Source organism: Sapajus apella, unplaced genomic scaffold, assembly GCF_009761245.1.
Source record: "Sapajus apella isolate SASKATOON/1434 unplaced genomic scaffold, GSC_monkey_1.0 scaffold7, whole genome shotgun sequence".
In the NCBI taxonomy this organism is placed as follows: Eukaryota; Metazoa; Chordata; class Mammalia; order Primates; family Cebidae; genus Sapajus; species Sapajus apella.
In genome coordinates, this window is record NW_022436947.1 from 36115827 (window position 1) to 36130725 (window position 14899).

At 37.9% G+C, this 14899-nt stretch overlaps 1 protein-coding gene across 3 annotated transcripts in view; it reads right to left on the reverse strand.

Moving 5' to 3' along the window:
- Positions 1–14899, reverse strand: part of LHFPL3 (LHFPL tetraspan subfamily member 3) — a 539792-nt gene that overhangs the window by 210603 nt on the left and 314290 nt on the right. The gene's annotated exons all lie outside the window — the stretch shown is intronic.

Consider the following 14899-nt stretch of genomic DNA (forward strand, 5'->3'; position numbering starts at 1 on the left):
AGCTAATTTTAAAATATTTTGTAGAGATGTAGATCTCACTATATTGCCCAGACTGGTCTTGAACTCCTGGCCTCAAGAGCTTCTCCTGTCTTGGCCTCCCAAAGTGCTGACATTATAGGCATGCACCACTGTGTCTGACTGAGGTTATTTTTCTGTGTTACTGTTTTTAACTGCTGCATGTTATTCTATCATACGGACATGCTATAGTTTGTTTAGCCAATTATATATTGTTTATGTTGCTCCCAGTTTTTCATCACCTCAAACATGGATGTTTGTAAACATCCTTGTAGTTGAATCTGCCCTCACCAATGACTGTTTCCTTTGATTACATCTCTAGAATCAGAATTTCCAATCAAAGCAGAATTTGACTGCTGAGTCAGAGTGAGCCAGTTTTCAGGCTGTTGATACAAACAGGACACACTGTCCTCCAGAAAATGTGTACAACTTTACAAACTTACCAGCATTGTTTCAGAAAGACGATTTTTACATCTCCTAGCCAACACTGGAATTTAAAGTATCATATTATTTGCCATTTTGATATTATTTATTTACGAGTGAGGCTAAACATTTCTAAGTCTTTACCAGTGCTGTTTCTAAGATGGTTTGTATCATCCAATAGGGTTGTCAGATGATTTTGAAAAAGACCAGATATGCTTAATAAAATACTGTCTACTAGAAAAGAATATGTGCATCATAAACACATCATATGGGAAGTTTATGGATGAGACTTTTCATTACATCTTTGCTTTTTTTTTTGAGACAGAGTCTCACTCCGTCACCAGGTGCCAGGCCGGAGTGCAGTGGCACAACCTTGGCTCACTGCAACCTCCGCCTCCCAGGTTCAAGCAATTCTCCTGCCTCAGCCTCCCGAGTAGCTGGGACTGCAGGTGCGTGCCAACATGCCCAGCTAATTTTTTTTGTATTTTTTTAGTAGAGACAGGGTTTCACCATGTTGGCCAGAATGTTCTTGATCTCTTGACCTTATGATCCACCCTCCTCAGCCTCCCAAAGTGCTGGGATGACAGGTGTGAGCCACCGTGCCCAGCCTACATCTTTGTTTTTACATCTGACTGTACGCTTAAGAAATTATGTGTTTTACTCCTTTGGAAGTCAAAGATGAATTTTTTTTAAGTAAAAAGATGATAAACATAAAGCCTATAATTTCATGACTGCACACTTGTTTATATGTGTAGGACTCTACTGATGTATTAGTGTTTCTCCTAAAGATGTTTAAGTTTTTTCTATGCTAGGGATATCAGCCCTTTGTTCAAGCCTGATCTTGGTTTTTGCCTTTAGATTTAATATGCAGTATCTTTAGAAGTGGAGAACGTTTTATAAGCATCAATGACTAAGTGAGCATAAAAGCAATGGAGCAAATCATGAAACAAAAAATGTGACATATCTGACTACATAAATTACTCTTCTAGACTTCTCAGTCTTCTTTGCTGCTCTTCCTCATTAATTGGTCTCTACCTCCATATTTCACTACATAGAATAGTACCCTGCAAAACAGTTGGATGAATACTTCTGTATTTCTTTTCTTGTAAATTGCTCAGATCATCCATATCTTTTTCTGTTGAGTTTTTAGTGTTTCTCTTATTGATTTTTATGTTGGATATGTTAACTTTTTGTTGGAAATATTTTCTTCTAATTTTGATTTGCATTAAAATCGTATTATAATGTTCCCTGAACTATAGAAATATTATAGTTTTATATAAAGTATATCAATCTTTTTTCCTCCCATAGTTCAAACCATGACTTTTATGCCTTAGAAAGTCCCTTTCCTGGCCAGGTGCAGTGGCTCACACCTGTAATCCCAGCACGTTGGGAGGCCAAGGGAGGTGGATCACTAGGTCAGGAGATCGAGGCCATCCTGGCCAATATAATGAAACACTGTCTCTACTAAAAATACAAAAATTAGCTGGGTGTGATGGTAGGTGCCTTTAATCCCAGCTATTTGGGAGGCTGAGGCAGGAGAATCTCTTGAACTCGGGAGGCGGAGGTTGCAGTGAGTCGAGATCACGCCAATGCACACCAGCCTGGCAACAGAGGGAGACTCTGTCTTTAAAAAAAAAAAGAAATAGAAAAAAAAGGAAGTCTCTTTCCCATTTCAAATTTAATCAAATGATCACATATATTTTAGAAGGTTTTTAAGATTTTGAACTTTTAAATCCACTTGGGATCTCTTTTGCTGTATGGTGTGATTGAGAGTAAGATTTTGTGGTATGTGAGAACTGACCAGAACAGGATGAAGAAATCAGTCTAGAACACATGTGTTCTAGAAAAATGTCTAGAACACATGACTTGTACTGAAATTATGAAAATATGTATTCTGAGCTTTTCTTAATCATGCACAAAGCAAAAAAAAAAAAAAAAAAAAAAAAATCAGGCACCAAGTCTTTGCTGCTGGGGCTGGCCTATCTCTCAGGTGATCCTGGAAAAGCCTTGGAAGAAGAACTGAGCACTAAGCGTGTCCAGTTGGTGTTTTTTCACCAAGGGTCTGAATAGTCCTACAGACATTCTTTTTAGCACCCAGTTTTTTCCCTTCTTAAATGGGTCAAGCAATATTGTTTGATGAACCATGCAGATGAGCAACAAGAATCACATAGACACATTTCTGACAAAGTGCTTAAAGGTGCTATGCTTTCATCTCACTCTCAGGTTTAACGAAGGCTCTAGCTTCAAAACAGAAATATCTGTCTTTATTGTTCTAATTCAGTTCTGAGCTCTTGTCACTAATTGAGGATTCTGTGACTTCAACCCATCAGGTGCCACGGGCAATGTTTCTAAACTCATGTGGCACTCACAGTCACGAGCAGGCAATTTTGCCCTTCATCAAACTCTCTTCTGAACTGCTGTCTCATTGTTCCACACTTGCATGCCTATTTGCCCAAAGAGAAACAAAGCTTCGCTGTCCCCAGTCTAATGCATAATGCTTTTGAAAAATATCAGAAAGTGTCACATTTGGCCCTGTTTGAGCTCAGATTTCATGTAGCCCATGGAAAAAGTGCAAAGATAGGTAGTAACTACCAGCCAGAAGTTTCCTGCATGTTGCCTTTGAATACAAAGATCTCTGATCATGCACTAGCCATTGTAACCATAAGATTAGATAAAATCAGTGATCTTCCAAAAAGTATTAGGTGAGAACACATAGTATAGATAAAAGCAAATTATTTTATGTTTAATATTCTATTTTTGGAACTTGGTAAGGCAAACCAACAAAACAATACTAATTTAGTGTTTCTCAAGAACTTCATGGTATGTGTGGCTCAGTTGCCCAGTTCCTGTGTATAAACTCTTTTTGCACTTTTCTTGAGTGTTTTAAAAAATTAAATTCTGATTTAGTTTAGATTTCAAGTCATTTCAAGCCCTTAAAAAGTATAAAGCCTACACGAAAGAGGAGACTGTAAACCTGAAGGGGTCTGCTGGATGTCAATGGAATTTATGTACATTTATAAATGTAAATTAACAAGTAAGTGAACTATAGATGCAAAGGGTGAACTTTAAAGGATAAGTGAAAGAGATGGGGGCATTATTTCATTCAGAACAGAATAAAAAAAAACACTATTGAGAGAGTCATGCTGATAAATGACCACATATTTTTCCTTTACTGATTAGGTAGGGAAAAAATGCAGAAATCTTGAGCATTCATTTGCTTTCAAGAGCATGGCACCAGCATGGAGCCATTCCTGGGATCAACCAACATGATGGGGGAAGAAGAAAGATTCAGGTGAAGGAAAACCACAGGAACTCCACAAGGGTTCAGGATAAATTGGGAAGGTGAGCTTCTCTTGAGTCCACAAATGCCAAGGCTAGGTTAAGTTGTGATTCAAAAATAAAGGTTCAGGGCTGACATACCTAATTATACTTGGGTAGAGGAGGAGAAGAAACAAATATGTGAGTCCCTGCTAAATGTTAAGCATATCCATAATCTTATGATGCTAATTCCCTCATGGACTGTATAAGATGCAGGAAGGGAATCAGCTGGCTTTGCCACTTTTAAGCAGCTGAGATTATTTCTCTGACCCTTGGTTTTATATCATTCACTCCTTAGTCACTTATTCATTCATTCCAGTGTTCATTCAATATATTCACTGTGCCAGGAACTGAGAACACCAAGACGAACTAGGATATAGACTCTGGCCTCAAGAAGTTCCCAATCCAGGAAGGGGGAACATACCTACCAGAAAGACTGTAAAACAAGACGGTAGTGTAATGAGGAGAAAGGAGCTGTATGAGCCCAGATGATTTATCCTGGGTTGATATTAAGAATATTTCACATCTCAGTCAGCATGGTACTGATGAATCAAAAGGAATGCAGCCAGTAGAAACCAAGCCACTGACCTACTAGTTTAGCCCATCCTGTGTCTTACTGGCTGGCTGAATGTCAGTCCTGCATATACCCTACTACACAGAAAATTTACATAAACAACAATTGTAACCACACACACACACACACACACACACACACACACACACACACACACGGAAGTTAAAGTTTTGAAGAAGGAAAAAGAAAAAGATATTCAAAAGAATAAACATTCTCCCACTTGCGTGCATCCACAGCTCTTTAGTACTCCCATCACAATCTATAGGAGTAATGAAAGAATACTTCTTTCAAAAGAAACAGGGACATTAATATTAGCAGAGTTAGGAAAATTCAAACTCAACTTTCCCAACTAAATTATAAAATGGGTGGAGTAATACCTTGCTGAGTTGTTAGGAATATATCAAATAATGAATGGAAAGTAACTGTTTCAGTACTCAGCACCTAGAAGGTCCTGAATAAATAGGGATTATTATTATTATTTTTTTACATATGAGAAAACTGAAGCTGAAAGGGGTTAAGTAATTTAAGTTCACACAAATAGTTAGTAATGGAGCCAGAATTTGATATCACTATATGACCCTGCAGCGGAAAAGTCTGTAATTTTTCCTTGTATTTCTTTAACTACTTCTCTAAGTTGTAAATTGCATATATAATGGAATGTTAACTTTAGTTACTATTTACCCTTGGCTGTTTCAAGTTCAACATTGTACCCTAAATGGATAACAAATATTAGTTATGCTGATAGTAGATCCAGTTACGGAGGTGTTATAGGAAGACTGGCTAATCTGATCACAAGTTCATCACCCAGACAACATTGATTCTGCTGGGGCAGCTAATCTAAATTATAGGCATAAGCACCCAGGAGAGTAGAAGCAGCCGCTGGGATGTGAGCCTTGAAAAGTCAAATCTATGAAGTGACAGCAATGGCCCATAGCATGTGATGCTTAATACAGGCAGGGAGCATGAAAGTAATCTGTGATTATAAGAGCGGGCACAGCTATCATAAAACACTTTTATATGCTCATAGTTAACAGGTTGCATGTAAGCCAATTAAAGATTTCCACCCCCATGAAAATAGATAATTGTAGGAGGGGGATATATAATTGGGAACTTGCATCTTTAGAAAGGTTCATCCAAAATCATTTAAAAGCTGGCTATTATTAAAAGAAAAAAACATGCTGGGGGGATGCAGAGAAAAAAGAACTCTTATACACTATTGGAATAAATGTAAATTAGTACAGCTATTATGGAAAATCATATGGAGATTTCCCAAAAAGCTAAACATAAAACTTCCATGTGACCCAGCAATTCTGCTACTGAGTATTTAATCCAAAGAAAAGAAAATCATTATATCAAAGGGATACCTGCACCTCCACTCTATCATAGTACTGTTCACAACACCAGATATACAGAATCAACCTATCAACAGATGAATAAATAAAGAAAATGTGATATATATACAAAATATAATACTACTCAGCTATAAAAAAAGAATGAAATCCTGTCATTTGCAGCAACACTGATGGAACTGAAGGTCATTATGCTAAGTGAAATAAGCCAGGCACAAAAAGACAAATATTGCATGTTCTCACTCATATATGGGAGCTAAAAAAGTTGATGTCATGGAGGTAGAGAGTGGAATAACAGTCACCAGAGGGTGGGAAAAGTGTATGTGTGGGGGCAGAGGGAGAGATGAAGAGAAGTTGATTAATGGGTATAAACATACAGTTATATAGAAGGAATAAGTTCTAATGTTTGACAGTATAGTTAACAACAATAATATTGTATAATATATTTTAAGATAGCCAGAAGAAAGGAAGTGAAATGTTCCCAACACACAAAAATGATAACTAGTCAAGGTGCTGAATACCTTAAATACTGTGACTAGATTATACATTCTATGCATGTAACAAAATATTGCATGTACCCTGTACAAATGTACAAATATTATGTACCAATAAATATTTTAAAAATCATTTAAAAGTTGTAATGGAATATTGTAAATAGGATTTGTAAAGGTAAAGCCAGGTACACCTGCAATGAGTTTGGAGTATGTGGTTTATGCCCGGGGAGAACACTGAGTAGTAGGAGACAGAAGAGATGAGCAGCAGGAGAAATCACCAGCTCACACTGTCAAAGTCAGACAGTCTTCTTTGCTAGCTGGAAGATTATAAAGATAGCTGTCAATGTAGGCACTGGAAAAAGTCAGAAACAAAACAGGTCAATTTCCTCCTCATTCACAAATCTGTTAGAGATAGGTCATCTTTCCTCATGCATCTGAAATAACTCACCTTTGAGCAGAGATAAAACACATTTAAGCTTCACTGGAAAAATCATACTTTCAGACAAGTTATGAACAAGGGATACATGTGAATTAGGGTCTATAATCATAGCTCTTGCTACCTTGGATACAACTCAGGTCTTGATGTAATTGCTTTGTAGATTCTCAAAGCAGGCCTTACGCATACAGAGGAATCAAAGTTACTGTGGAAACCATAGCTTAGACATTCCTGGAATTTTTTTACAGTTAAAAAAAGTCTCAATATGTCTGCATTTTTTTAATGGAATGGACTATTATAATTAAAACCTGGCTTTTAAATCTCTAAATCATATTATCCTCCTCTTCTGAAGAAAGTACCTGAATCATGGAAATAATTCAATATACTATCTTCATGGATGGACCCAGTTGTTGAGTGTTCTGATGAAAGTTATACAGAAAGTCAACAAGTAATTATAGATACATAAACTACCACTTTCCAGTAGATTCTATATTTGTAGATATCAAAACTATTTACATAAAAACAGGATCTATTGTTTCCAACACAGAGTGAATTACCTATTTTGAAAACTAGTTTTGTATTAGCAGTCTTAGGTATCTCAGTGAAGAAATTTGTAGCTAAAGTCAAATTGGTGATTAAGTGCTAAAATTTGTTTTCATGAACACAGTATTGCTTTTAAGAAATCTGAAATTCATTATATATTCCTTTTATATGGCCTGCAGATAGTTGTTATGTGTGTGGTATACATATAGCAGAGATGGCTAGATGTCTTTCAAGGACTCAGGTTTTTTTTCCATGATGTAGAGTTGTTTCTAATAAGTGGCCTTCCAGCCAGGGACATTTCCCAGGTATCAGTGCATCTAGTTTCAACTAAGTCATGGGACTAATTCTCACCAATGGAAGTGACACATGGCACTTTCAGGGCAAGGTGGTTCAGTAAAGAATGTGTGTTCTCTATCCTTTCTTCTCATGTCAGACAGAAGATTCTGAGATCCAAGGGCAGGGTCAGCAAACTGTAGCTCATGGGCCAAATCTAGCTTGCCACTTGATTTTGTAAATAAAGTTTTATTGGAATGCAACTATGCTCAGTCATTGTCTATTTTGTGCTATAACTACAGAGCTGAGAAGTTGCAAGAATCCTGCAAAGCCTAAAATATTTACTATCCGGACCTTTAAAGGAAAAGTTTATGGACCCCTGCCATAGGGGATAGTGGAAACAGGAAAGGAGCCAGTGTCCTGGAGTTACCATGATGAGGAAAGGTACCTGACTAGGACATTCATTTTGAACCTGAAAGAATGAGAAAGAAAGGAACTTCTTCTGTATTTGAGACATCTTAAAGTTTTAATTGAAAATTTTGCATTCTTTTAGCATGTATTGGAAAAGAATTGGAGGATCAAATTTTTTATAGGAGCTGAAAGAAAGAATACTTGAATAAAATGGCTAATTGGGTACAAGACTGCCTAATGTAGAGTACCAGGGCATTAAAAAGGTAACCTTTGGGCTATCTTTTTAATGGGGCAGAATGTGGAATGGAAATTATTTCTAGCTCTAGTAGACAAAATTCATAGTAATGTTATCTTGCAAGAATCATTTCTATCATGATCAGTATTCTAAAAGTCATCATCTATCTGCTTTGTAATAAATCTCAAGTCAAACAAAGGAACATATCCCTAGAGAATTAGATAATTTCCAGGTGGATTTGCTAGCTAGTACATCACCTAACACTGAAACCATATACAGCAATGTCTTTTGTCTATTTCAAAGTTTTGATGGTCTTGTGGTTAAGGTGAACAAACATGGTATGAGTGACAAGGTATGAGTGAGTGATAGTTGAGCACCCAAATCCAAAGACTTCTTATTTACATGGATTCAATTCTAGAATCATAGGATTCTGTGATAGTAAACATAAATTTGTCTCTGTAGTATATGACAGAGCCCCAGATCTCTGAGTTTTCTGGTTGTTCTCTTTCTGCATAAGATATTTTTTTTTAAATTTTTTAATTTTTATTTTTTTTGGTAGAGACAGGGTTTCACCGTGTTAGCCAGGATGGTCTCCATCTTCTGACCTGTTGATCCGCCCGCCTGGGCCTCCCAAAGTGCTGGGATTACAGGTGTAAGCTACTGCACCTGGCCCGTGCAAACCAATTCTTTTAACAAAATAACACGCATCACTTCTTAATATTTTAAGAGAATGCATTTAGAGTAAAACACAGTGCCTTCTACAGTAAGTGCTCCAAGGGAAGTTAAAACAAGATGTGCCATGGCAAACTAAACACTAAGTGTGACAACAGGTAACCATGTATTCTCCCTAGTGAGAGAGCATATATATGTAGTTTCCCCAATTTACTCTCTTGCATGGTAATCTGAAAAGCTGTGGCATATAATTTTGGCATAACTGTCTTTGGCTTCCCATAACATTAAGGCTGCTAGCAGGACCTATGAGTATTTTTACAACTCTGCATGTTGTATATGAATCTCTAGCCAGATGGCGTAGCCATGTTTCCTTTATAATCAGTAGCCTGGATCGACGCTCAATGAAGGATGAGTGAACCACGGCTCCTCCTGAAGCTGGGGAATTCCAGCCAGAACTGCTGCAGGATCTTTAGCCGAATCCCTCCCAATGACAGTTCAGTTTTTTCTGGGTTGAAATGCCCTGGCTGCACAAAGATGTTGGGGAAAAAGGAGAAATTCTCAAAGGTTCTGTTTAATATGTTGGCTATTTGTTAGTTCTGGTGTGCTGTGTTTTCTTTCTCAGGGTATGAGTTGGTCTTATAGCATGTCGTTAAAATAATTACTTTAAAAAATCCACAAAACATTTCAGATTCCAATTCAACATGCACCTTAGACAACCTTGACTATAAACTCAAAAGGAAGAACCAGAAAACTTTCAAGTTCTTGAATTTATAGTCAAGGTTATAATGTTTTATTTGATATACTGAAATCAACACTGACAGAATAGGCATACAAATAAACACTATTTAAAAAAAATGCCCAGCATGGTTTAACTTGAGAGGCTACATGAGGAATTGGGTCTTAAGTAAACCACCATAAAGAGGAAAGTATTTTTTAACACAGATGGTTATGACATTTGAAATAACTGAGTATCAGTTTAAAATGTCTAAACAGTGTTTCTGGAAAATCATATATTTTGACTTAAGACTTTAAAAATTAGTGAACTAATTGCAATCCTACAAAGTTTTTTGCCTTTATTAAAATTGTTTTGAGTCAACATTTGGGAAAATCCCATTTGCAAATTCAGGGGATGTGAATTGAAGGAACTCCAGGAGCAAAGATAGGTTTCATCAACAGCAGCTACTTCCAAACCTGCATTTACCCTCTTTGCAAGCAAGTTGAATATTTATTCATTATTTGTTTGTTCACTCATTTGCTTGTATCATTTGTCCAATAAACATTCTATTAAATGCTTAGAAAGCTGTACCTACCATACCTCATGAGACACACAGTTACAGAGAGATTTGATTGAAGCCAAGCTACCTGAATTTGACTCTAGGCACCTTCATTTTTTAGCTGTGTAACTTTTGGAAAATTATTAAGGGTCATTGTTCTCAGTGCCTTTGTCTGCAAAATGGAAATTAATAATAATAGCACCTACATACTTGGGATCCTTGGGGGCATTAAATGAGATAATCTATGAAAAATGCCTGGAAGAGTGAAAGCATACTGACTACTAGCATACTATTGCTAGAATTAATATTGAAGATAGTTTAATTCAATCATACCACCAGAACAAAAACGTAAAATTCAACCCCAAGCTGTTTTTGTCCCAAAGTTATTAATATCTTTATATAGTAGTCCCCCCCACACACACTTATTTGTGGTTTCTCTTTCCATGCTTTTACTTACTCGAGTCAGCCACAGTCTGAGAAAATTGAATAAAACATTCAAGAAATAAACAATTCATAAGTTTTAAATTGTGTCCCATTCTGTGTAGAATGATAATATCTTGGGCCATCCCCCCTGGATTGTGAATCATCCCTTTGTCCAGGAGATCCATGCCATCGATGCTATCTGCCCTAAGCCATTTTGTAGGCATCTCAGTTATTAGATCGACTGTCATGATATCTCAGTGCTTGCGTTCAAGGAACCCTTATTTTACTTAATAATGGACCCAGAGTGTAAGAGTAGTGATGGTGACAATTTGAATATGCTAGAGAAGCCACAACGTGCTTCCTTGAAAATGTGAAAGTTCTTAACATAATAAGGAAAAAAAATACAGCATGCTGACATTGCATAAATCTACGGTAAGAATATATCTTCTATTTGTGACATTGTGAAGAAGGAAAAAGAAATTCCTGCGTGGTCTATATAGTTCGGTACTATCCATGGCTTTGGGCAACGATTAGGGGTCTTGCAAAGTATTTCCCTGGGGTAAGGAGGGACTTCTGTATTACGAAGGAAACACATTGGAGTTACTAATTACTTGTCCTTGTTCTCATCTCAAAATAACATAAAAATATCTTTTTCTTTTCTTTCGACCAGGTAAAGTAAGACAAAAGAGTCAGGACAGAGGTGATTTCATTCACTTCCTGATTTAATTGTCTATAGTTGGAAGAACAAACATATGTGAGTAAGGGTAGTTTGGTGGTCTCCTCTCTCAAACGATGGTCTAAAATGAGTCAGTTCAGCTATTTAGTAATACTGCCCTGGATGTTTTAACTATTTGTAGGAATGACTCCAAGAAAGAGGGTACACGGGTGGAATAGGCAGGACAGCACCTTCCCTGCTCCTCAGCCAATGAAGTGGTTTCTGTATGTAGTTTACATCCATATATTCAGCTGCCATTGCTACTTCTTGAGAACCCGAGTTTCTTTGACATAATCTTGATGTTCACTGTGCTCTGGGTCCAGAGATGTTATGGACCATCACCGCACTGCATTCCTAAGCCCTCCTGATGTCAGTGCTCACAGGATCTCAATACTGAGGCATCCCTCTCATTAAGAAGGTTAGTTGTACTAATAATAGAAATTTGACATCTCCATGACCACATCACCAGCAAGCAGCAGCACCAGTTTTAACATTTAAACCTAACCAAGTTTACAATCTTAGGTATACTAGGAGGATGTATGGCATCTACTTTTAGGGAAAGTGGTCTAGTGTCATGAAAAGAGGACAAGACACAATGGTGTATGATGGAGTATGTGACCTTGAGAAAACCACTCGACTTCTGTGTATTATGCAAGATGAATATTGATGCCTAAAGGGCTGTTGTGAGGCCAAATGTGGAAGTTTACAAAAGAAGGAAAAAGCTATGCAGATGTGGCTATTAATATAACCTTCAAGGTGAAGACAGAAGTCAAGACAATCTAAATGACATTGCCTAGAGAGTAGCCTATTTCCTTATGCTTCTATATACAGTAGAAGGTAAATACAATGTTCACATCGGGTTGTTTATATAGCAACTTTCTAACTCACTCTGACACCCAAATCCTGTACCTTCTGCTAAAGGTACCTCCTGCATCCACTTGGTAGAAATAGACAACGTGGCATAGTACAAACAGGCAGCACAGCATGACTAATACTTTCTCCCATGCTGAATGAGGAAAAAATCCATTATTTTTCCAAGCCAAGATTGATCAGAAGAGATATCAGTCTGGAACTGGAGATGGGCAAAACCAGGTTGGTTGTGCTGATAAAGCAGATGGTGAACTGATCGCTTGCTGTATATCAGTTTCAATTAAACAAAAAGGGTTGCTGTGGGAAACTGGAGGGCTAGAAAGAAATTGATTTCAAACATCTTAAAATAATCAGGAGGAAAGTGACATGAGGCCCTTCTTCACGGGGCACTGGGCCAGCAGGCACACCGGGGGCTACTTCTAACCCTTTCCTTCCACTATTAGGGCTAGTTGGCTGAGAAATAGGATTTATGGTTAAGCCAGACTAAAGCAAGACAGCTTTCCACAGCAGTAGCTCAGCTTGCTTCCTGATTTTACCATTTGATCAGGAAGGTGAAACACCTGCATTAGAATGGCTTTAATTTTTGTGTTGAAAAGTAGTTTCTTCAGTCTGTGTCGGGTACTCCAATCATTCCCCTAATCCTGTTAAGAATTCCCCCATTACTGTATATTTAGGGCACCAGAAGCATCCAGGAAAAGCATGTGGCTATACCATGTATTATGGAGTACTCCTGAAAGGTGTCTAAAAGTTCATGCCCTGCTGGGGCAGCCTGGGATTCTCTGGTGTGTGGGAAAGAGCACTGAATGACCGAACAACAGTGGAGGTCTGGATCCTGGCTCTACAACCTGGGTGCCATATTTAGGAGGAAACTCCTAGGTTCAAGGTGCTGACAGAGATGCTGGGTATATGACATGAATCTTGCCAAGGAGGCAGTCTGTGGAGGCACAGACAGGTGCAGAACTAGCCATCTTCCATATGGCAGATGCCAAACAATCAGAACAAGCCAAGGGCAACTTGAGCAAGCAGAGCATGATGCACACGGTCTGCTTTCCTGGGGCTGGCCCTGAAATCTGGGCAGGCTCTCATCTAGCAGGGAGGAGAAGGGAGTTCCATGGAAAGGTCATGTGCAAAGGTACAGAACTGTGTAAGTGCATGGCACGCTCAGGGAATCTGATGGTGTAGTAGTGGGACCTCACTGAACCTCGGTAAATTTCTACCTCACGTGCCAATATTTAGGATCTAATAAGGTAATGTTAGTTATGCTTGTTCCTTCATCTCTTCCAGCTTTCCCAACGTAGGGTCTGGAAATCATCTGTGTCATAATTATCTGTGATATGCATCAAAATTCAGATTCCTGGGATACCTGACATTTGAATCTGGGAGAATGCAGCCCAAGGAAATGACTTTTGTTTGTATTTTATTTTTTGAGATGAAGTCTCATTCTATCATACAGGCTGGAGCGCAGTGGCATGATCTCAGCTGACTGAAACCTCCCCCTCCTGAGTTCAAGCAATTCTCCTGCCTCAGCCTCCTGAGTAACTGGAATTACAGGTGCATGCTGGCTAATTTTTGTATTTTTAGTAGAGACAGCATTTCAGCATATTGTATAGGCTGGTCTTAAACTCCTGTCCTCAGGTGATCCACCTGCCTTGGCCTCCCAAAGTGCTGGATTATAGGCATGAGGCACTATGCCAGCTAGGAGATGACTTTTAAATAAGTCATCCAGGTACTAGAGATGGAGAACACTGATGCAATCTATAGGAATTCTGAGAAATTCTGAGATGGACTAAACTGACTTCACAGATTTTCTGTGTAGTAAGATGACTAAATCAGCGTGTTTTTAAAGTTGGATTGGAGAAAAAAAAGACAGAGAGAAAGAAAAAGAACAATACAGAAAGATGTATGTGTGCAATGTTCGGAAAAGGTATTTCTTCTGAGTCCTTCCTCCTAATGTATCTAGAAATGCACTTGCTATTTTAAAAAAGTCAGAACTGAGAACTTGCAAGAATATACATACGTTTATATTTAATGGTGCATAAAGTCCTATATGAATATTATTTGACCAAGTCAGCATTAAATACCAAGCAATTCTAACTGCAAGGCAGCATAAAATTTGAAAGCTCTCCATAATTTTACTTGAAATCATGTATCATTTTTTTCTAATGAGCACTTTATGATTTAATGTAATGGCCCTATCTTTTTTCTGTCAAAGTCTTAGCATGGAAAATAATTATGCTGGTATCTATGGAAAAATACTTGATTAAGGAGACTCACATATCACTGTAATTGCTTTTTACTGGCAAGTTAGTAGCCAAATAAAATGAGATATTATTCAATTGTCAAAACAGAGGACTTACTATTGTTAGAGCAGTTCAAGTTGAATTCAACTGTGCAAGTTTTCAATGGAGTGGGAAAGAGAGAGTTTAAAGCTATGACTTCTGAGTTGGGAAGGGGAAGTCTGTTGGAGGAAGCTCCGGTCACAGAAGATGGAGGGATAGGTGCATGAGTGAGAATGAAAACCACAGAAAAAGAGCAGCAAGCGTACTGGAAAGGGTGTGGGATTTGGAACCAGACCGGTATCCACATCCAGGCACCTTCACATATTTGGCAAAGTAATTAGCTACGTAATCCTCAATTTCTCCAATAAAGTGGTAACATTGTCTACCTTGCAGGGCTGCTGTGAGGATTCAATCTCTACACATATTAGGCATTAAAGAAATGGCAGCTATTAAAATAAGACATTGGTATATCTAACAGAAACTTTAAAACCCTAGATTTTATTTTTCATCCCAGAATGAATTTCAGCCAATGATTTTCTGCCTAAAGAATCAAACTTGAACTTGGCCTTTCCAATGCCGTTAGCTACATGTGGCT